Raw genomic sequence first — 23,560 nt, 5'->3', positions numbered from 1 at the left:
TTTGTATATTATTTTAATTTAGATATTTGAATAGATTTTATTAATTAATTCTATAATAAAATTAATATTTATACACTAAAATAAAAATAATATATAAAAATTGACAAAATATACTTTTAATTAAAACTAACAAAATATAAATTTTAGAGAGTACTAACAATAATAAAAAAATTAAATATTTATCTTGGCAGTAATTGAAATAAATCAAAAAAATTTTTATGATATTTTTTATATAGTATATTTTTAGTACTTAGTACTCTTTTTTAGTATGTTATAATTTTTTATTATTATTATTTATAATTAATTTTTTGTTTAATTTATTTTTTTAATAGGATCAATATATTATATTATAAAAAAATAAAAATAATACAAAAAAATTATAATTATAAAAGTGTATAATATCAAATAAATAATTAATAAAAAAATAGTAAATAATAAAAAAAGATAATTCATATAAACAAAAATAATATAAATAATACAATAGTATGCATAAAGGATAAAATTGGTAAAAGATAAATAAAGATTGAATATTGATGGCTAAAAGCCCGTTGGTGAAACACAGAAGCTTAAAATTGTTACTTCTTAAAAACGTGGTGCGTTCATGAATAAAAAATTTGCCAAACCAAAAATTACAGCTTTCAAGATATCTAAACGTACTTCTTCTCTTTAAACGTGGTTGCCAAATACACCCTAAATCCGTTTCGTTTTTATCTCCGTAAGCTGAGATATGCATGTTACTAGCTAAGTAATAAGTATTATATAGTTAGAAATTATAGAACCTGTACATTAAAATTAGTTATTAATATAAAATAAATATTAAAATGTAAACATATAATAAAAATAAATTAAATTATATATATTTATATATAAATATTTTGATAGTTAATTTTATTATACGGATATAATTAGCGAACTGAAATACCTAAAATCAGTTATACCAAGAAAAGATTAAAATAAAGGTAAAATTTGAAATAGAGTTCACCTGATAAGGATGTAATTTTCTGACTCATCTTTATAAGGTAAATGTTATGATATCTATTATTTTATACTTAAGTAATTAAAAAAAATAAATAAATAATATTTAATAAATTTTATATAATTTATTTTTTATTTTAAATATTTTTTTATTTTAAAAGAGATTAACTAATTTAAGCAGCATAATAAAAATACTATAGAACTCACTTTAAAATAACTGAATTAAAGAATAATACGTGAGTCTGAAACTCTGAATGATGTGTAGGGCAATCTGATTCTAAATGCTAGATAATTTTTATTTTAATAAATGCTATGGTGTATAAAGAGTAGTGCTTCTTTACTACAAAAAAAATTAAAAATTAATATTTAATTTAAAAGATATAAAAATAATTTTTTTAAACAAATTAAAATTTATCACAAAAAATAAGTTAAACAAAAGTTAAATAATAATTGATAGGTACCATAGAATTGGCCTGCTACTTTTTCTTTGTTGAACTAGGCAACTATAATTTGAAGAGAAAGAGAACGGAACAACTTCCCATAAATTCGTCACTTTGCCGGTCAATACAACCTATGAATTAATTTAATTAGATATAGAATATGTAGTCAATACAACCAATGAACCAATTTAATTGGATATAGAATATGTACTGCACCCTACAAAATCAGAATCTACATCCTATATCTCGGCCACGTCAGCCACGTTAAAGAAGCAGGTAAGCAGGATAAACACGATAACAATAACTACCCAAAAATCTCGGCTCAAACCGAGATTTACTCCAATAAATCATTAAACGGATTTAACTCAAAAGTCTATAAAACGACAACTGTTGAAATCACCAAGGGCATCTAGACTACACACACACTAGCACTTCATTCCCAAACTCGTATATTGAAAAATATTCTTTACTAACTTGAGCGTCAGAGTCCTTTTTGCAGGTGCCCCGCTCGGTCCGTGTTCAAGCAAGGTGTTCCCTGTCGCAGACTCGGTTATCTCACCAGTAACACCTGGAGCCCGACGTATAGCACGGAAACGAGTATCCTTGCACGAATATCTGGCGCTCACCGTGGGGCCCAAAAGCCTCACCTTCTAGTTTTTTCGAGCTAACAATATTACATTGGCCTTGTGTTTTCTTTCCTTTCAGGAACTGAACCATGACGGACCATTCAGTAACTCCCTCGACCAATCCGACCAACGTTGATCTGTTAGCCGCGAATGCCGCCTTGCTCGCGGAAAACCAGCAAATGGCCGAACTGTTGGCGGCAATGCAGAATAATGACGAACAGAAGACCAACAAGAAAGCAAATACTGATCAGCATGAGGAGCGTCAGTCGGAATCAAACGTAAAGACGGAGGAAACCAACCCCAAAACAGCAAGACGATGGACTAATCCCTTTTCGGAAGAAATAATGAGCTTTAAAATACCTAAAAATTTTACACTTCTAATGACCCTAACGCCGTACAAAGGGATCGAAGATCCTAAAATCCATGTTACAAAATTTGAATCAATGATGTTTCTCAATAGTGACTCCGATCCCATCTTGTCCTGATCTTTTCCAACCTTCTTAGATGGAGCTGCTTTATTATGGTTTTCTAACTTACCTGCAGGATCTATATCAAGTTTTGAAGAGTTCGCCAAATTATTTATAAATCATTTCGCAGCATCCAAAATCTACGTGCGAGACTCAGATTATCTCAGCACGATCAAACAAGGACAACATGAAAGCTTAAAGGAGTACATGACGCGGTTCACAGAAGCAACTATGCAAATCTCCGATCTTAACCCCGAAGTGCAGTTGCACGCCATCAAAAGCGGACTCTGTCCCGGAAAATTCCAGGAAGCAATAGCAGTGGCAAAACCGAAAACGCTGGAGGAGTTCCGAAAAAAAGCCCAGGGCCAAATTGAAATTGAAGAGCTCAGGGAGGCCAGAAGAAGCGAAAGGCCGACCAAGAGAGAAGAGGAAAGGCCGCATCGACCTATAAGTAAAGACCCCAGAAAACCATTTAAACTAGCGCCAAAGTTTGACTCGTACACAAAATTTAACACAAAAAGGGAGGACATAATCAAGGAAACTCTGCACAACAAACTGATCAAACCACCTATCAGAGTAGGGTCATACCAAGATCAAAAGTATGTGGATAGAAGCAAGCACTGTGCTTTCCACCAAAAGTTCGGCGATACAATAGACGAGTGTGTGGTGGCAAAAGATTTGCTGGAAATATTGGCGAGACAAGAACTTTTAGACAAATATATCTCGTCAAGAAAGCAACGCGACACAAAAAGAGAAGTAGAAAGAGAAAGCAAGCAAAAACAAGTCATAACACCCCCATCTAAGGGGATAATAAATTAAATTTCAGGAGGCTTCGCTGGCGGCGGGAATACCACTTCAGAAAGGAAAAGAAGCTATCGAGCAATGATGACGATGGAAGGATCTCGTCCGGTACGACAAACGTCGGTTCCGACCTCCCGCATCGACTTCAGCGCGGCCGATTTCAAAACAACCTGTACGAACTTAGACGACTCTATCGTCATCTCAGTCCACATGGGAGAGTTAACAATAAAAAGGTCCTGCTCGATCCAGAAAGCAGCGCCGATGTCTTGTTCTACTCAACCTTCAAAAAGATGCACTTTAGCGACAACGCACTACAACCGTCACCCGGAGAATTGGTAGGGTTCTCCGGAAAAATGGTATCGGTATTAAGGTATATTTGGCTGAGAACAACAATTGGAGAATCTCCAAACAATAAAACACTAGACATTCAATTCCTAGTAATTGATTGCCCCAGCCCTTATAATATCATCCTAGGGCGTCCATCACTGAATGCCTTTGGAGCCATTGTTTCAACAATTCATCTTTGTGTGAAACTTTCTTTGCAGGATAATGTAGTGGGGACGGTATACGCCGACCACAAGGAGGCGAGACAATGCTACAACACAAGCCTCAAAGCAGTCAAGAAGGAAGAAACACCTCGGATACACGGTGTACAACTCGAAAAATATACCAACTTTGGCCGAACTGGACCCTAGAAGTGACGACAGTCGTCCCAAGCCAATGGACGACCTTGAAAAGGTACAATTAGGTCAGGGAGAACAATTCAATAACATAGGATCCGCGTTCATTATAGGACAGAAGGACGACATTATCACAATACTAAAGACAAACGCTGACATTTTTGCATGGACACCGGCAGACATGCCTGGTATCGACCCCAATTTTATCTGCCATAGGTTGGCAGTCAACCCCAATGCCTAACCTATACGACAAAAGAAAAAAAACTTGGGAGACGAAAGGAGAAAGGCAGCCGAGGCAAAACGAAAAAGCTCCTGGAAGCAGGATTTATTCGAGAACTACGATTTTCAGCATAGCTATCAAACGTCGTAATGGTGCGAAAAAGCTCAGGAAAGTGGCACATGTGTGTAGACTTTACCGACTTAAACAAAGCATTCTCCAAAGACGGTTACCCATTGCCCAACATAGACAGGCTGGTAGACAACACCTCAGATTTCCCAGTACTTAGCTTCATGGATGCCTACTCAGGTTATAATCAAATTCTCATGCAAAATAGCATTCATCACCGATCAAGGGAACTTCTGTTACAAGGTCATGCCCTTTGGGCTAAAAAATGCGGGGGCAACGTATCAATGGCTAATGAACAAAGTGTTCAAAGAACAGATCGGAAGAAACATTGAAATATACGTTGACGACATGGTAGTAAAGTCAACGTCAGAGGAATAGCACAAGCACGACCTAACCGAGGTATTCGAACAGCTCAGAAAACACAATATGAGATTGAACCCAGAAAAGTGCGCCTTTGGAGTACAAGGAGAAAATTCCTCGGTTTCCTATTAACCAACAGGGGGATAGAGGCAAACCCAGACACATGTCTCGCAGTAATCAACATGCAATCTCCTCGGAATAAGAAAGAAGTCCAACAGCTAACAGGTCGGTTAGCAGCTCTTTCCCGCTTTTTGCCAGTAGCCGCAGAAAAATCATATCACTTCTTTAACACCTTAAAAAAGTCGGATCAATTTATCTGGATAAAGGAATGTGAAGAAGCTTTCACAAAATTCAAAAATGCCTTAGGGTTGCCACCTATATTGAAAAAGCCAGAACAAGGTAAGCCATTACATCTATTCCTTTCAATTTCAACTAACACAATCAGTTCGGTACTTGTAACAGATAACGAAAAAGAACAACACCCAGTATACTTCGTAAGTGAAGTCCTACAGGGTGCTTAAACGAGATACCCAATGATAGAGAAATTAGCATTCGGACTAATTACCACAGCTTGGAGGCTACGACATTATTTTCAATGATGCTGAATTATAGTTCGGACCAATCAACCGCTTTGACAAATTCTAGCAAAACCTGACCTAGCAGGAAGACTCACAAAATGGTCGGTCGAACTCTCAGAATTTGACATTACTTATCAGTCCAGGGGATCCCCCAGGGCCCAAGCCCTGGCCAATTTTATCTCCGAATTCACCAATGAAGTAGAGGAAGCCAAGCCATGGGAATTATATGTAGATGGAGCATCCAATGACAACGGATGCGGAGTAGGAATACTACTAAAAGACAAAGCAGGGGTATTCGCTGAACAATCAATCAAATTTCTGTTCCAGGAAACAAACAACCAAGCCGAGTATGAGGCGTTGTTAGCAGGACTAAGACTCGCAAAAGAAATTCAAGTGCCGAGCTTGCAAGTATACTGTGATTCCTTACTCGTAGTACAACAGGTAACCGGTAACTTTCAAACCAAAGATCCCCTCTTAGAAAAATACTTACATATTACTAAAAACATGATAAGAAGTTTTCAAACATTTGAAATAACACATATACCCCGAGAACAAAATGGCAGGGTAGATATACTATCAAAGCTAGCAACATATGGAGATGATCAACACTCAGAAAATCTGGTACACCTCACACTAACGAAATCTAGCCTAGATATGCAGTATGTTTTATATGTGTCACAGGAAGGAGATTGGCGAACCCCCATAATACATTACCTAAAGACAGGAGTAGTGCCAGAAGGCGATTCGAGATCTTTCAAAAGGAAAGCAACCAATTACACCCTAATTGGAGATGATCTATACAAACGTGGTTTCTCCTGATCACTACTTAAATGCCTCACAGGAGATGGTGCAAGAGCAGCAGTCGACGAAGTCCATGAAGGTATCTGCGGACACCACATCGGAGGCAGAAGCCTGACAGCAAAAATCTTGCATGCAGGATACTACTGGCCGACCTTAAGGTTGGACTGCACGAACAAGGTTCGAAAATGCGAATCATATCAAGACGCCAGTTGGCCATTCCACAAGTGGGGCATGGACATTCTCGAACCATTCCCAATATCGCAAGGCCAGGTAAAGTTCCTTTTGGTAGCTATCGATTACTTCACAAAGTGGATAGAAGCACAACCACTTGCAAAAATCACCTCGGACAAGGTACAAAAGTTTATTTGAAAATTTATTATTTGTAGATATGGTTTACCAAGAGAAATTATTTTTGATAACGGCAGGCAATTTAGTGATAAAAAAATCACCTCGTTCTTAACTAACATGAATATTAGACACCATTTTTCCTCTGTCGAGCACCCACAGACCAATGGGCTCGCAGAGGCAGCTAATAAAGTGATTTTGCAGGCCCTTAAGAAAAAATTGACCGAGGCTAAAGGTCGCTGGGCCGAGCTTATACCAGAAAAACTGTGGAGTTATAACACAACTCCTCAAACCACGACAAAAGAAAGCCCTTTCCGACAAGGACCGAACACTTCAACGAGAGTGCCAATGAACAATCTTGGCGTGCCAAAATTAACGTCGTCGAGGAAGAACGCAATTACACAAAGCTAAGACAAAAGTCAATGCAACTAGCTATGAAGCGTCAGTACGACAAGAAAGTCAAACCAAGGATCCTTAAACAAGGAGACCTAGTGCTCAGACAACTAGAAGATACTCAGAAGCCACCAAGCCTTGGAAAATTAGCAACAACATGGGAAGGACCTTTTTGGATCACCAAAGTGATCGGGAAAGGTGCCTACTGCTTAGAGACATTGAACGGAATAGCCTTACCGAATACATGGAATATTTCCTCACTTAAGTACTACTATAGCTGATCATAATGTTGTAAGAAGCAGGATGACTAGGTACTCTTTTTCCTAGCCACGAGGTTTTTCCCTAAGGAGGGTTTACTCGGGTAGGTTTTAACGAGGCCGACCACCCTGCAAACCTCAAACATGAGGAACAATTCTATCTGAATAAAAGCATACATTTACTATACCATACAGTTATATTCTAAACATACTACGAACCAACAAGTATAAACGTTGGAATCATAAAGCATATCATAGCAAAGCCATTCCGAAACCATAGTTCGGACAATCAGTCATTAACGTCGGAACAAAAACCGACATAAGTTTTTTCAAAAAATAAAATACAGATCCAAACTACTTTCTAATAAGACATCAAACAGGCGGTGGAACATTCTCATCATGATCCTCGCCAGCCTCATCTTGAACCAACTCTCCATTAATAACTATCTTCGTCACATCAAGTTGACGAACATCAAACCCGGGAACAAACAGCGACACCTGAGAAACAGCTCGGCCGAACCCCGAGGTAAACATTTCTATACCTTGATCCTCCAGCTCATGAATACGGGCAGTCATCTCACCTTTTTTCTTGTCATTATCGCTTATCTCGGCCTGAAGAGGCCGAATTTGATCCTGAAGACGACCTACTTCCTACTCATTCTCCTTCAACTTTGCAGCAATATCAGTAACAGCATCTTCCTTCTTCTTCATTTTAGCCATGATGTCAATAATAACACCCTCCTTCTCTTTCACCAAACGCTCCAGAGCAACAAACTTATCAACATCAACAAGTTGCTCGGCTCCGAGCAATTCAGTGGTACAACCAACACACAGTAGACGAGCAGCAACAACCTGACAGGGTAATATTATACCCAATCAAAAAACAAAAAGAAAAGAGAAAAAGAGAGAGGATTAGGAAGAAAAAGAGACAGACGAAAATTACCTAAACATATTTACCTAAGGCTTCTACCCCGGTACGGCGGGTAAGCACCATGTCCCCAGGAAATTGGGAAGCCCTATCAGAGAGCTCGGCCAGAGGAAATTGATCACTCCACAAAAAATGAGCATTCGTCCCAGGAATGAAACCATGGAGTCTACGCTGACGATCAAAAACCGATGTTGAAACCTCGGCATGAGCCTTACCCCCTTCAGATAGCACCTCCAGCAAATTATCAGACTCGTCCCTTTTTCTTTTTGAAGAACCTGGTTGCGCAGTAGAGAAAACAACACCCTCCTCACCAGTCTTCGAAAACGCAGAGGTACTCACACCTTTCTCTTTTTTCTTATCAAGGAAAGACAGAAGCCTGGACGAAGTCAGATGCGGAACCTGTCCTCCTACAAACAAGCACAAACAACATCAATTGTCAAGCAATAAGCTAATACTAAAGATGCACACACACACACACACACACACACACACACACATATATTACCTATATAGGTCCTCAACCCCTCCCTATCATTCTCTTTTTCAAAATTCAACATCATTCTCTTTTTCAAAATTCAACATCTCAGAGATCGAAAGGCACTCTCCAGCAGCAAAAGTTTTTACCAAAAAGTCAATAACCAAATCCTCCTCCTCGGTCCTATAAGCCTTGAGAACTTGCATAGGCTCGGAACACCAATAAAGTGGATATCTCTCTATCAGCTCATCATCAAGATAAAAAGGGTATTCAGTCTCTATAGATCGAATTTTGACGAATAGAAATTTGAAATTTTTAAAAGAAGACTTGTAAAGAAGGAATATAGAATTACCAGAAAAGCTACTCAGACAAACCCATAAACCCTTTCGAACTCCCTTGGACTGAAACAGAAAAAAGAAAATCCCAAGAGAAGGAGAATATTCAAGAAAATCCATCAAACACTGATACGCCTTCAGAAACGCCCACGAATTCGGGTGTAGTTAGAAAGGGGCACAATTTAGCTAAGTCAAGACGTCGCATTCAAAAGAAGAAAAAGGAAACCTAACATACAACTCAGAGAAACAAGGAGAATACATATAGAAGTTTTCCCAATCTCCCCTGCGCTCACAAACCCTATCCTCACTCGAGCAGGGGAGAAGTTCGATAGCAACATTAGAACCATCCTTAGTCAATTTCATGGCACGAAGCTCTCGAAGAGAATCAGAACTACAGTACGAAGAAGCACGGGTCTTAACATCGTCATGTACCCAATGATAAAGATCATCTTTTTTAACCTCAACAATTTTTTGCTTTTCCTTTGACCTTTCCTTTTCCATTATAGACTAAATTACGACAAGATACAGAGAAAGAGTAGATGAAGAAGAAGAAAAATCTAACCTTTGAAAGTCATTTTCGGTCAAAATCAGAGTAAAAAAGAGTGGCTTTTTGAGACGTTTCCAAGAGAAAGAAACAGTAAAAGCCTATTACAACCACTAACTAAGTGGGAAAGCAAAAAGATGAACCGCTAAGGGACTAGGGGTCAAAAACGGTTCAGATGCAGTCATTAAGTGAAATAACTGCAGCACGTTTTCCTAAAAAATAGGGAAAAACACCTCTTTGAAGCCAATAATTAATCATTAAACTATCTTTTCAAAAATTACAGATTGCAAACCACGAGGCCTAACAAAACGCAGCGTTGAGCTTGAGGGTTGCCAAGACCGAGATATAGGTCGACTTAAGCTCAACTTGCTAAAATAAAAACCCATGCAAGTCAAGCTTGGGGGCTGTGTACTGCACCCTACAAAATCGGAACCTACACCCTATATCTCGGCTACGTCAGCCACGTTAAAGAAGCAGGTAAGCAGCGGATAAACACGATAACAATAACTATCCAAGAATCTCGGCTCAAACCGAGATTTACTCCAACAAATCATTAAACAGATTCAACCCAAAAGTCTATAAACGGCAACTGCTGAAATCACCAAGGGCATCTAGACTACACACACTAGCACTTCGTTCCCATATTCGTATATTGAAAAATATTCTTTACTAACTTGAGTGTCGGAGTCCTTTTTGCAGGTATTCCGCTCAGTCCGTGTTCAAGCAAAGTATTTCCCGTCGTAGATGCAGTTATCTCACCAATAACACCTAGAACCCGACGTATAGCACGGAGACGAATATCCTTGCACGAACAGAATATAAGTGGCGAGATGCAATAATTTTAGTAGAAAGTATTAGGGTAAATTACTATAGGGTCGCGCTATTGAATTGAAGCGCCCAAGGTAAGCACTAAATGTTCTGATCAAGAATTTATCCTTTAAAGTATAGCTCGTTATTATTCAAAAGGCTCCTTCTAAAAGATCCTTGGGTGAACTACGTACTCTTCAAAAGTTTCACTCGTGCTTTAGACCTGTAAAAAAGATTCCGATCAATTAATCAATCTTCGTAAATAGTTTTTAGCGTTTTTTTTTTTAAATGAATAGAATTAAATGCCTTTATCACCTTATTTGGTTTGTATTTTTATTTGTTACATAATGGTAACCGTTATGTACCTGTAAAATTCATGACATGCGTCGGTATTGTAGAAATGTTTGGGGTTGGTTATTTTGATAGGGTAAAGTGATTTGAATTTCAAAATTTGTTTCAAGATGTAGCATTATGCATTCGAACTATTTCAGTACGTATTATTATAGATTTTGACAAAAAAAATTTTATAAAATCAAACTACTTTTATAAAAAAATTATACAAAAAATCTTTATAAGTTAAATTATATGTAACAAATATTTAAATAAATAAAAATAAAAATATAAATTAAAAAGATAAATAGTAAAAATTTAAAATTAAATAAAAATATGTATATAATAATAAAATATTTATATAAATAATGTTATAAAATTATTTTTAATTATAAATTTAATATATTTCTTATAATTTTGTCGATATATTTGAATTATGTTATTTTATTAATTTTATTTTTTGTAGAATAAAAATCTAAAAAGAGATAGAGAACGAGAGAAAAAGATAAAGAAAAATGAGAGAATAAGTTTGTTAATTTTGGAGTAGAAAGATTTTATTATAATTATAATGAAAGAATACCGTATGAAATATTTTAGTTTATCAAATTAATAATAAAATATAAAATATATATAGAGTGAAAAGAATAGAGAGAAATAGAGAAAGGGAGAGAGGTAGATAAGACAATGGAGGAAGAAAATTTATTAATTTTGGAGGAAATATTTCATCTTAATTTTAACGAGAGAATGTCATGTGATATATTTTGACTGTTAAATTAGTAATATAATATAGCTATATTTTAATTTTAATTTTTAATATTTCAACTTCAATTTTAATTTTAATTTTAATTTAATTTTAATTGCAATTAAAAAAGATCATATTATATATTTTGATTGCTAAATTTATAATTACATTGATAATGATATATAAAAGAGATATAGTGGGTATAGGAATAAGAGAAATAGAGTAGGTAAAGGAATGAGAGAGATAGAGAAAGAGAGAGAGAAAGGAGGAGAGAACTCTTTAATTTTGGAGGAAAAATTTTGATTTCAATTGCAACGAGAAAGTGACATGTGACACATTTTGGTTGTAAAATTAGTAATATACTAATATTTTTACTCATAATAATATTACGAGAACATAAGTCTTTTAAAACTACGTCGGTCCTGACATTATAGATTATGCCACAAAAAATTTATAGTATTAAACTACTTTTATAAAAAGGTCATAATGGACAAAAGTCCTCGTCGGCTAAGAATACCAGGGTCCCTGTAGATAAAAATAAATAAATAATAAGTTTTTTAGTTATTATTTTCATATGAAGGACGTTAATTTTTTACTAATAATTAATTTTAGAGTAAAGTATATTTTTTGTCCCTAAAGTTTGATAAATGTTTTAAAAATATTTCTAAGTTTTATTTTATTTCAATTTTGTCCCAAAAGTTTTTGATTTGTATCAAATATACCCCTAACGGCTAATTTTTCAAAAACATTAAGACCGATTCAACAACAATTTCATAAGAACAACCACTTAACACAAGCAAATCAAGCATAATTTTCATGAATTATTGTTAGACTAGTCTTAAATTTTTTGAAAATTTAGCCGTCGATGGTATATTTGATGCAAATCGAAAACTTCTGGAACAAAATTGAAACAAAATAAAACTTAGAGGTATTTTTGAAACTTTTGCCAAACTTCAAGGATAAAAAATATACTTTACCCTTAATTTTAATATCCGTTATCTAAAATTTGAAAGAATTTAACGTGTATATTTTTATTTTTTATTAGATGTTAACACTACTATATTTTAGACATTTAGTAACATTTTTTTAACATTTATTAAAGTGTTAGTAATTATCATAAATTAAATATTAAGTAACATTTATTCATATATGTTAGTAAATGTATTTATTTTTTAAAAACTTCCTAAAAGTGTTACCTATTGTCAATTAAAAGTTCAAATAAACAAATCTTCGAGTAAATCCCCATAATAGTCCCTGAGATTCGGGTCGTTATCCAATGTGATCCCTGAGATCGCAATTGCACCATTGTAATCCTCCAGATATGGCTCTGGACAACACAATAGTCCCTAGACAGCTTTCCGGTGATGAGTCATCACCGACGATCTGATGTGTCACGAAGTTGCCACGTTAGAGAGCCAAAACATTGGCATTTTGGGTTGGCGCTCCAATTTGGTAAAAACGTCGTCGTTTGACCCAAAATAAAAATATGAAACGAGCTTGATAAAAAATACACCCTACCTTCACTTGTCTTCTCCACTTCCACCCTCTGTCTTCTTCTTTTCTTTTTCTTCTTTTCTTCTTCTTCTTCCTCCTCTCTTCATGAATGCCACTACCTTAGGGCTCCATTGGTGAGATTAAAATTCTTGCACTCAGAAGACATCAAAATTAGGTTTCACTTCATCGTTTGTTTCCTCCTGCATCAGAAATAAGAGGTTCTGCCGTTTGTAAAGGTAAATTTTTTTATTCTTTTTTTGCAATGCATGCTAATTTTTGTATATGTTTGTGTTGTGAGTGTGGTTGAAATTATGATTTTTTTTTGTTATTATGGTTCTAGGGTTTGATTAGATTGGGGTTTCATGAGATGCTTTGTTTGAAAATTATGCTCTGTTTCATGGTCATGAGTGTTCTGTTTGATAAAATTCTTATCTGTTGATGTCTGTTATATGAGTAAATACTGCAATGAATTGTAATGTAGACAATAATATAAATACTTCTGCTGCAGTTGTCCTATATAATATATAATTTGTCTAATTTAGTTCTTATGTATAATGATGAGAATTAAAAGATCTATTTTACTTAAGTCACTTTAATTTTATTAGAAGATTGGAAATAAACAGCAACATGTTATCACAAAAGTATACTATTTATTAAGTTTGTAGAAGATGTGATGTTATGGAACTTGAAACATACATGTTCAATTAAAAATTCCGTGTCTAGGAGTCAATATTGTATTTGTCTTGTACTAAATAAAGTGACTATATCCTGCAAATAATTATGTAAATAAGACAGAAAAATCTGTTTGTGTACATGTATTATTCTTTTTATTTTTTTTATTGAATAGTTAGTGTAAATAGGACAGAAAAATTTATTTGTGTTTATAGTGATTGTCAAGTAATGGGTTTTGAATTTTTTTTTTCAGATGGAAGAGATGTTGGATATTATGTTTCATCACGGGAGTGATTTCAAAGAAGATCAAGAAAGAAAAATGGTATATTATCCGGATAATAAAGCTTGTTTAGGTGACCTATAGATGTGGATACGTTAGATGTCTTCTATCTGAAGAACTACCATAAAAAGCTTGGTTGTGATGAGATAAAGTAATGCTGGTGGCAAGTTACTGGGAAAGGTTTAGAGAACGGACTAAGAAGCTTGAATAATGACAAGGAGATAAGAGAGATGGTGAAGTGTGCCAAGATCAATAACGGAGTTATTGATGTATATTTCGAGCATGGAGCATTACTGCCAAAGGTTTTGGAGGAAAATACACAACAGAAAAAGAATTCTCCAAGATTAACACAACCATTACCTCCAAACACCAAAGTTGCCTCAAACACTAAAGGTATACAACCACCGTAAACAGTTTCGAAAAATCAAAATCAGACCAAAAAATCCATTAACAAAGTCAGTGGAGCCAAGCCAAACAAACCCACTGGTAGCATCCAGCCCACAAAGCCCATCAAGACCACCCAAAATACCAAAACAGATAAAACCAACAAGTCCAAGCAGCCCAACAAAAATAGTATATCTAGGAGACCTTGTACAAGGTCTGCTGCCAGAGAATTTCAAAGCAACGTTTTAATAATGAGATTCCTTTCGAGGTGTCTTCTAACTCTTATGAGAGCGTAGAAGATAGCCTTTTTAAGCCAAATCTTGATGAAGACAGCTCTTCTAATTCAGATACTGGGGTGAAAAATGTCAATAGTGGGAGTAGGAGTAGGGTGAACAAAAATCAGAACGAGAAGATATTGAGAAATGTTGGTCTTCTAGCTAAAGGAAAGGAGAAGATTCTGGTCGAGGATGATGCATTTGTGCAAGAAGTTAGTGATGAAGAAGTGGATCTTGGTTTTATTGGTAGTTTTGCTGAAGGTGTAGAATATCATCTAGATCCTGGAGCTGACTCGTATTGTGCCAATTCATGGCACTCAAAGGAGATGAAGACTCCTCCAAATTCGGAAGATGAACTAGAAGAAGACATAGATTCTGATGACGCATGTCTAGTGTTTAGAGAGGGTGCAAGATTTGGTGAATTGCATCTTGAGGTGGGTATGAAATTTGGCACAAAGTGGGACTTTAGAGAAACTGTTAGAGAGTATATAATTCAAGAGGGTAGGCGCATACGCTTGGCGAAGAACGATAATATAAGGTGTAAAGCAGTTTGTAAGAATAAGGAGTGTCCTTGGGTGGTTTATGCATCAAGGGACCATGAGGACACTTGTTGGCAGATCAAAACCTTTAATGACGACCACACATGTTCCAAGAAAGATAGAAATAGGGCTGCTAATAGGAATTGGGTCTGAAGCAAGCTTGTGAAGAAGGTCAGAAAATATCCCAACTTCAGACACTGCGAAGCTACAACCTATTTCAGAACACATTTTGATTTGACACTAAACAAAAATTCAATCTTGAGGGCTTTGATGGATGCTAGAAGTGTACTGTATGGTAATGAAAAGGAACAATATAAGATGGTGAGGGACTATGACTTGACTTTGCTGAAAACCAATCCCAGTTCAACAGTGCAAATATGTACCAAACCCCAACCAAACGGAGAAATTATTTTTGAGAGAATGTATGTGTGCTTAAGTGGTTGTAAAAATGGGTTCAAAGCTGGCTGCCGTCCTTTGATTGGATTAGATGGAGCATTTCTGAAGACTCAATTTGGTGGACAAATTCTGTCAGCAGTTGGACAGGATGCGAACCATCATATCTACGTCATTGCGTGGGCAATTGTGGAGATAGAGAATAGGGAGAACTGGAAGTGGTTTCTTGAATTACTACATCTAGACTTGGGACACTACAAAGAAAATGGCTGGTGCTTTATATCCAATATGCAAAAGGTAACCATGCATATTCGACAAATATTAATCCTATTATTAGTTAACTGTTATTGTTATGCCAATTATGTTGTGAATGAATTAATACAACTTATTTGGCTGAAATGTTATTTTATCCTTTGTTAGTATGTATGCTATGTTAGTGCAGAAAGATTTCATTTAGTTTGCAAGTTATTTGACTGAATTGTTGAACTTATAACTTGATAGTATGTATGCTATATTAGTGCACAGAGATTTCATTAGTTTGTAAGTTATTTGCAAGTTATTTTACTGAATTGTTGAAGTTATAACTTGATAGTATGTATGCTATATTAGTGCATATAGGTTTCATCAGTTTACAAGTTATTTGACTGAAATGTTGATTGGCATGGCACCTATTATTGTTGTTAACATGTGATAGTTACTATCTGTGTTGTTTTACCATTGTACATAGTTACTATGGGCTATCGATTTAAACGTCAGGGACTATTATGTGTACTCGTGTTAAATGTGAAGGACTATTATGGGGAGGGTGAGTTTATGTTAGGGACTTGATAAACCACTATTTTATGGTTTATCTTATGCTCAATTGAGTGATTTTTATCAACTCTTTACTCACTTATTCATACAATTCGCATGTTTTACATTTTCCTTCTTGATTTTGTGCTATGATTGAAAACATGCTTCTTTGATCTTATATTTGCTTATTATTAATCCTCTCTTAATACCATTAGATGCCTTGATATGTGTGTTAAGTGTTTTCAGATATTATAGGGCAAGAATGGCTTGGAGGATGGAAAGGAGGCATGCAAAAGTGGAAGGAATACAAGAAGTTGGAGAAATTGCAAAGCTGTCAGCTTGACCCTCTCGCACTAAAACGACCATAATTTGAGCTACAGAGGTCCAAATGACGCAATTCCAGTTGCGTTGGAAAGCTAACGTTCGGGGCTTCGATTTAATATATAATATGTCATAGTGGCTCTGTCGCTAGGAAACGCGACCGCGTGCTCCATGCGTCCGCGTCGCAGTGACAAAAAACCAGCGTGACAGATTTCTTCTCCAGCGATTTCTGGGCTGTTTTCGACCCAGTTTTCGGCCCAGAAAACTCATATTAAAGGCTATAAAGTAGAGGGATTGCATCCATTCAGAGGAGGCACTCATAATTTCACTTTTCATGTTTTAGATTTAGTTTTGGAGAGATGTTCTCTCTCTTTCTCTCTTAGGATTAGGATTTAGGACTTCTCTTAGTTTTAGGAGCGACTCTCAATCACAGGTTCTTTATTTTTATTTATTTTTCTAATTTAATTTATGAAATCTTCCATGTTACAGATTACTCTTTTAAATTAATGTTATTTGAGGTATTTTCAGATCTATGATTTGTGTCTTTTATTTATATAAATAATTTAGATTTTTCTGTTACCCTTTTGTCTTGGTTGATTAATTGGTAACTCTTGAGTTATCAAACTCATTGTTGATTGAAAATTGGAATTCATCCACTTAACTTACCTTCATAGTTAGAGGTTAACAAAAAGGGAGAAAAATTCAATTCTCATCACAATTGATAAGGATAACTAGGATAGGACTTCCAATTCTTATACCTTGCCAAGAGATTTTATTAGTATTATTTTATTTTACTTGTCATATAACATATTCCCACCTTACTTCCAAAACCCCAATTTACAAACTCATAACCAATAATAAGAACATACTTCCCTGCAATTCCTTGAGAAGACGACCCGAGGTTTAAATACTTCGGTTATCAATTTATTTAGGGGTTTGTTACTTGTGACAACCAAAACGTTTGCACGAAGGGATTTCTGTCGGTTTAGAGACTATATCTACAACGCGACTATTTTTAATAATTCTTTACTGGCAAAAATCCTAACGTCAAAATGGCGCCGTTGCCGGGGAATTGCAAACGTGTGCCTTATTATTGGTTATTGTAAATATTTTTCAAAAAAATAAATTTCAGATTTTTATTTTAAAATTTTTATCTAAATATTTTTTCCAAAAATCATCTCTTTTTCAAAATATTTTCTTTTTGTTAGTTTTTGTTTTTATTTTCTCTCGCTACTATGAACTCTCACCTCTTTGGCTATGAGTCTGGTTACAATTATGTTGCAGGAAGAGGAGATTATAATGACAACAGGCATCACAGTTGGAACAATCAAAGATGGGAGGAGCCACAAGGATTTAATCAACCCTCATGGCAACAACCACCTCCAATGGACTATCAACAACCATTCTATGATGCATATCAAAATGATGGCTATGGTGAACGCTCTTTTGATTATCAACAACCACCACCATATGCCTATGAACCCCCTCCTCAACATGACTTTAGACCACCATACTCACAAGCCCCTTTCCACCATTCACCTCCATATGACCCTAACCCCTATCCACCATACCAACCACCTTATAAGCCAAATGAACCATACAAAGAACCACCACTTCAATATACACCATCTCCTTATCATTATCAAGATGAGCCACCTTCCTACCATGAACCCTTTCTCCCAATAAATGAACCCTCCTATCCACCCCAAACCTCCATAGAGAAAGCACTTGCCGATCTAAACTCTACTATACAAGCTTTCACTGCCCAAATTGGATTACCAAATCCCTTCAACAATCAACCCTCAAGCTTTAGTACACTTTCTTTTCAATCACAGAATAATCTATCCATCCCATCACCACCACCCATGGAAGAGCACCCACATCCATCAATCCAAGAGCAACATGATCCCACTGATACAATTGACATGGAACAAGAGAGAGAGGATCATCTTCGCGAATCCATACTTCATAAAGAGCTAGAGAAGGCACTAAGGGTGAAGGTAGTAGAGACCCTTGAAGTTGACATCGCGGTTGAAGAACGAGTGAAGGAAGACAACAAGGAGGATTTTGTGCTTGAAGGTGAAGAAATAGTTGAAAAGAAAATCATCGAGGATGAATACGATCTCATACTTAAATACCTGGATGAAGCAAGAAATCAATTACCTTCCCGACGTTCGGACATTCAAAGAACCCCCATGACTTCATGTGGGAAATCTACTGAAGAATGTAGTAGGAAGGAGAAATTGGGCACTCCGGTGGATAGTGAGCAGCACGATTTGATATTGGAACAAGTGGAGGAAGCTGAAATTATTGAAGAAGAAGAGGAGGTAGTGGTTGCAGACTTAGGAGATGCAGAACCTCCATAGAAAAATCAAGTCATAAAGCCTCCCTCCAAGGTATTTGAAATTGATGTTGAGGAGGGTGTACAACCCCCAAGGCATATCATAGTTGAAGACTTGGAAGAGGTTGATCAAGAGATGGAGATTCAAGAAGAAGAAGCACAACCTCCCATGCCCTTGGAAAGCAATGAAGGGGAGATTGAATTAGAAGAAAGCTACCAAGAGGAAGAGGTTGAAATTGAAGAAGCTTGCAAAGAGGTGGTAATTATCAGAGAAGAGCACAAGGGAGTGGAGCCTACAATTCCATTAAAAATACCTCCCCTCAAGTTGCCATCATCCTTCACAACATTCAAGTGGGTAAAATTCATATCCCTTAGCTTTCTAATTCCACTTGAATATGGGCTACTGGAGACGGATGGTCAACTTAGAGCTCTTTGTGACATTAAGAGTAAGCAGAAGATGGCCAGTGGTAAGAATTGTCCTGCAAGGTTCATTATGGTTGGAAGCTTTAAGTTTAAACGCAAAGGTTGGTATAGAGCTCAACTGAATGGGTCTAGGAAGCTGTTTGGTCGCTGCAGTGAGAATTCAGATCACCTTTCACCCGGCTGGAAAAATGCAGATCAAGACAAAAACGGGTGTAAAGGTAAGGTTTGGGATCCTGAAATCTGTTCTGACATTTGTCACCCCGGGAGCCTAAGAATCTGTTTGAAACTTCGTAAGGGCTTTACGTGCTTAGTCTGGGACCCCGGAGGTTACTGGAGATACAAACATTGGTGGGGATTCGTGGATCAGTACAAGCATAAACCACCATAACAGGGAGCTCACCAAATGTCCAACTTAAGGACTTTAACTAAAAGTGCTAGGTGGGAGACAACCCACCAAGGTATGATCGTTCCTTTTTCAGTTTTCATTTTAGTTTGTTTTGTTTGTATTTGAATTTTGATTGAACCTAGAATCATGCATACTTTCATAGCATTCATATTAAGCATTGCATTCTGCATACTGCATTATATATATATATATATATAAAAAGCACGCACGCGACGCGGCAGCGTCGCTGATGCGTCCGCGTCATTGGTGCATTAGGGAAGAAAATAAATCGAACAGAGAGTCACGCGAGAGCGTGGCTGGAGGCGTGCCTTTGGCACAAATCGCTCCATGCGACCGCGTCGCTCACCGACCGCGTCATGTGGGAACTTTGGTCTCCCATGCGACCGCGTCACCCACGCGGCCGCGTGCCTCAAATTCGACGTAAAAATGGTGTATGGCCGAAAGTTGTGCTGGAATTGGGCTGGACTCGTGCTAGATGCCCAAGCCCGCTCACGCGAACGCGTGCCCCACGCGGCCGCGTCGTCTTTCAATTATGGCCACCCACGCGATCGCGTCACCCACACGACCGCGTCACCCAAGATTTGGCAATTAATGATTTTAAACAGAGGGTTGTGCGAGCGCGAGGCTGCCCTCGTGCCAGTAGCATAAAACGGGTCACGCGAACGCGTGACCGACGCGACCACGTGACCGACGCGACCGCGTCAGTCAGTTTAAGCACAACTCGCGCGACCGCGTGCCCCACGCGGCCGCGTCGCTTGCGCCGCACAGCTTACATAATTTTGCCACTTATCTTATCTTTTCTTTTCCCAAATCCTATTTTTCCTTTTTCCTCATGCCTTTTTTTATTCTTCTCCTTTATTTTATGTTTTCTTCTTCCTTTCTCTTTCTTTTTACCTTCATTATACATGTTTTCTTTTTTTCTTTTAATTGGTGTTGGAAATTTAATTGGGTCATTGGATTGTTGCAAAATTGTTTGGCATTTATATATTTATTTTTTAAAAGGGTTGCTTGCATGTTCAATTTATTATTTTCACTAGATTATTTACCATGCATGCTATATGTTTGTGAAAAACGCCCGTATGGCATTGTGCACTGCTTTTCAGTATCTTTTATCCTACTACTCTAAATGCTTGCTTTTCACAAAACCCTTTTTATATTTTATTAATTAAATATAATTGTTATTGCAAACATGTTGCTAGTTTGAAAGACTTGGTAATCTAACTTAGACATTGAATGCTTGATCTATGCTACTCATGCCTTTGCCAGCATGCCAATAAACATCTTGCATTTAACTGTCATTACATGCACTTGCTATATTTCCATTGATGACTTTTCACATGTAGTCATGACCATGTGTAAACGTCATTCCTCTCTACTGTGCATTAATTACCACCTTTTCCGCTCTCTTCCTTGCTCTAACCCTTAGCCTTCAAAGTTACTTTCTTTGTCCCTTTTCAGGATGGCCACTGGGAAGAGTAAAGAGAAAGAATCTACAACGAGCATCGGCTGAGGAACTACAACACCGCCCACCTGTACATCTCAGCATGCACCGAGGACGGTGCAATCTTTAAGTGTGGGGAGGTCGATACCGATCTCCATGGGTTAGTTACCCTTTTCTTCTCAACACCAATTTTTGTTTTTCATTGTTGCATTTGCATGTTTGATTGCATGTCTGTTTTATTTGTGCATATTTTACCACTTGGTTGAAGTAATATTTTCTTTTTCAAGAAAACTTTTATAGTATTTCACTAATTTGAATAAAACTTTTTGAAAAACTTGTATGAAGAAATATTATTTTGGAATATGATTTAAAGCTTGAACACACAAAACCTGTGAGATTTTTGAGCCTAATTGATTGGTTGTATTCTATCAACCAATATTTTATTTTTGGTGTGTGTTTTTCTCTCTAAAATTGTGATCTTTGTCTTGCTTAATTCTATATTTTCATTATTTGATGTATGCATACACTTATATGATTGAGGCCTTTGTTTCACTAAGCTTACATACCCATATAGCCTTACCTTTCATTATCCTTTGCAAACCAATGTTGAGCCATTTTACCCCTTTGTTCTTTATTTTAGCACATCATTAACTCTAAGCGAAAAACAATAATGTCCTTAATTTGAATCCTTGGTTAGCTTAGACTAGTGAGAATGCTTATGAATTAAGTATGGGGAAAAGTGGGTTTGGAAACACTGGTTTGAGAATTGAGTATGTTAGAATTTTCTGAAAATGTGAAAGAAATGTTTAGGACATGTTCATGCATTCAATAAATTAATCATATGCATTAAAAAAATATAATAATAATAATATATAAATAATAAAAAAAATTGAAAAAAAAAAGAAGAGAGCAAAATAAGTGAAAGGGGACAAAATGCCCCAAAGTAAGTGGTGAAAGCAATGCATATGAGTTGTACTTGAAATTAGAATGCATGAATATGTGAAAAACATAGTTAATGGGAAGTCAGATCTTGTATCGTGATTATATGGATTGTCTTAAGTTAGGTGGGAAAAGTTTATGTTAATTAAGGATTCAGATTTTAGTCCACTTAGCCAAATACAATTCTACCTTGACCCTAACCCCATTACAACCTTTAAAAGACCTCTTGATTTATGTATTGGTGCATTAAATTTTTGTTGATTTTTAGATGAAGAGCAAGCTATAGAGAGCAAGATTAGTAGAGAATTGAGAGAATTGACCCTAGACACTTGAGAGTTAGAATGATATACACTACCAGTAAGGGTTCAATGCCTAATTCTATGTTCCCTGCTTTTATGAGCTATCTTCTTCTTGCAAGTTATTTGTATTGTATTTTGTGATTTGAATTAGTAAAATCCAGTTCATATTTATTCTTGAAAGATTTATTTACTTTTTCACCAAGTAGGTAGAAACATTTTTGCATTTAGTTGCATTCATATAGGTTGCATCTCATACATTCTATCATTCCTCTTCATCTCTTTATAGTTTCTCTTGAGCTTAGCATGAGGACATGCTATTGTTTAAGTGTGGGGAGGTTGATAAACCACTATTTTATGGTTTATCTTATGCTCAATTGAGTGGTTTTTATCAACTCTTTACTCACTTATTCATACAATTCGCATGTTTTACATTTTCCTTCTTGATTTTGTGCTATGATTGAAAATATGCTTCTTTGATCTTATATTTGCTTATTATTAATCCTCTCTTAATACCATTAGATGCCTTGATATGTGTGTTAAGTGTTTCAGATATTATAGGGCAGGAATGGCTTGGAGGATGGAAAGGAGGCATGCAAAAGTGGAAGGAATACAAGAAGTTGGAGAAACTGCAAAGCTGTCAGCCTGACCCTCTCGCACTAAAACGACCATAACTTGAGCTACAGAGGTCCAAATAACGCAGTTTCAGTTGCGTTGGAAAGCTAATGTCCGGGACTTCGAATTGATATATAATATGCTATAGTGGCTCTGTCGCTAGGCGATGCGACTGCGTGCTCCATGCGGCCACGTCGCAGTGACAAAAAATCAGCGTGGCAGATTTCTTCTCCAGCGATTTCTGGGTTGTTTTCGACCCAGTTTTCGGCCCAGAAAACTCAGATTAAAGGCTATAAAGTAGAGGGATTGCATCCATTCAGAGGAGGCACTCATAATTTCACTTTTCATGTTTTAGATTTAGTTTTGGAGAGAGGTTCTCTCTCTCTCTCTTAAGATTAGGATTTAGGACTTCTCTTAGTTTTAGGAGCGACTCTCAATCACAGGTTCTTTATTTTTATTTATTTTCCCAATTTAATTTATGAACTCTTCCATGTTACAGATTACTTTTTTAAATTAATGTTATTTGAGGTATTTTCAGATCTATAATTTGTGTCTTTTATTTATATAAATAATTTAGATTTTTCTGTTACCCTTTTGGCTTGGTTGATTAATTGGTAACTTTTGAGTTATCAAACTCATTGTTGATTGAAAATTGGAATTCATCCACTTAACTTACCTTCATAGTTAGAGGTTAACAAAGTGGGAGAAAAATCCAATTC

This window comes from Arachis stenosperma, chromosome 5 (genome assembly GCF_014773155.1).
Source record: "Arachis stenosperma cultivar V10309 chromosome 5, arast.V10309.gnm1.PFL2, whole genome shotgun sequence".
Taxonomy (NCBI): Eukaryota; Viridiplantae; Streptophyta; class Magnoliopsida; order Fabales; family Fabaceae; genus Arachis; species Arachis stenosperma.
This window is presented reverse-complemented; position numbering follows the sequence as displayed.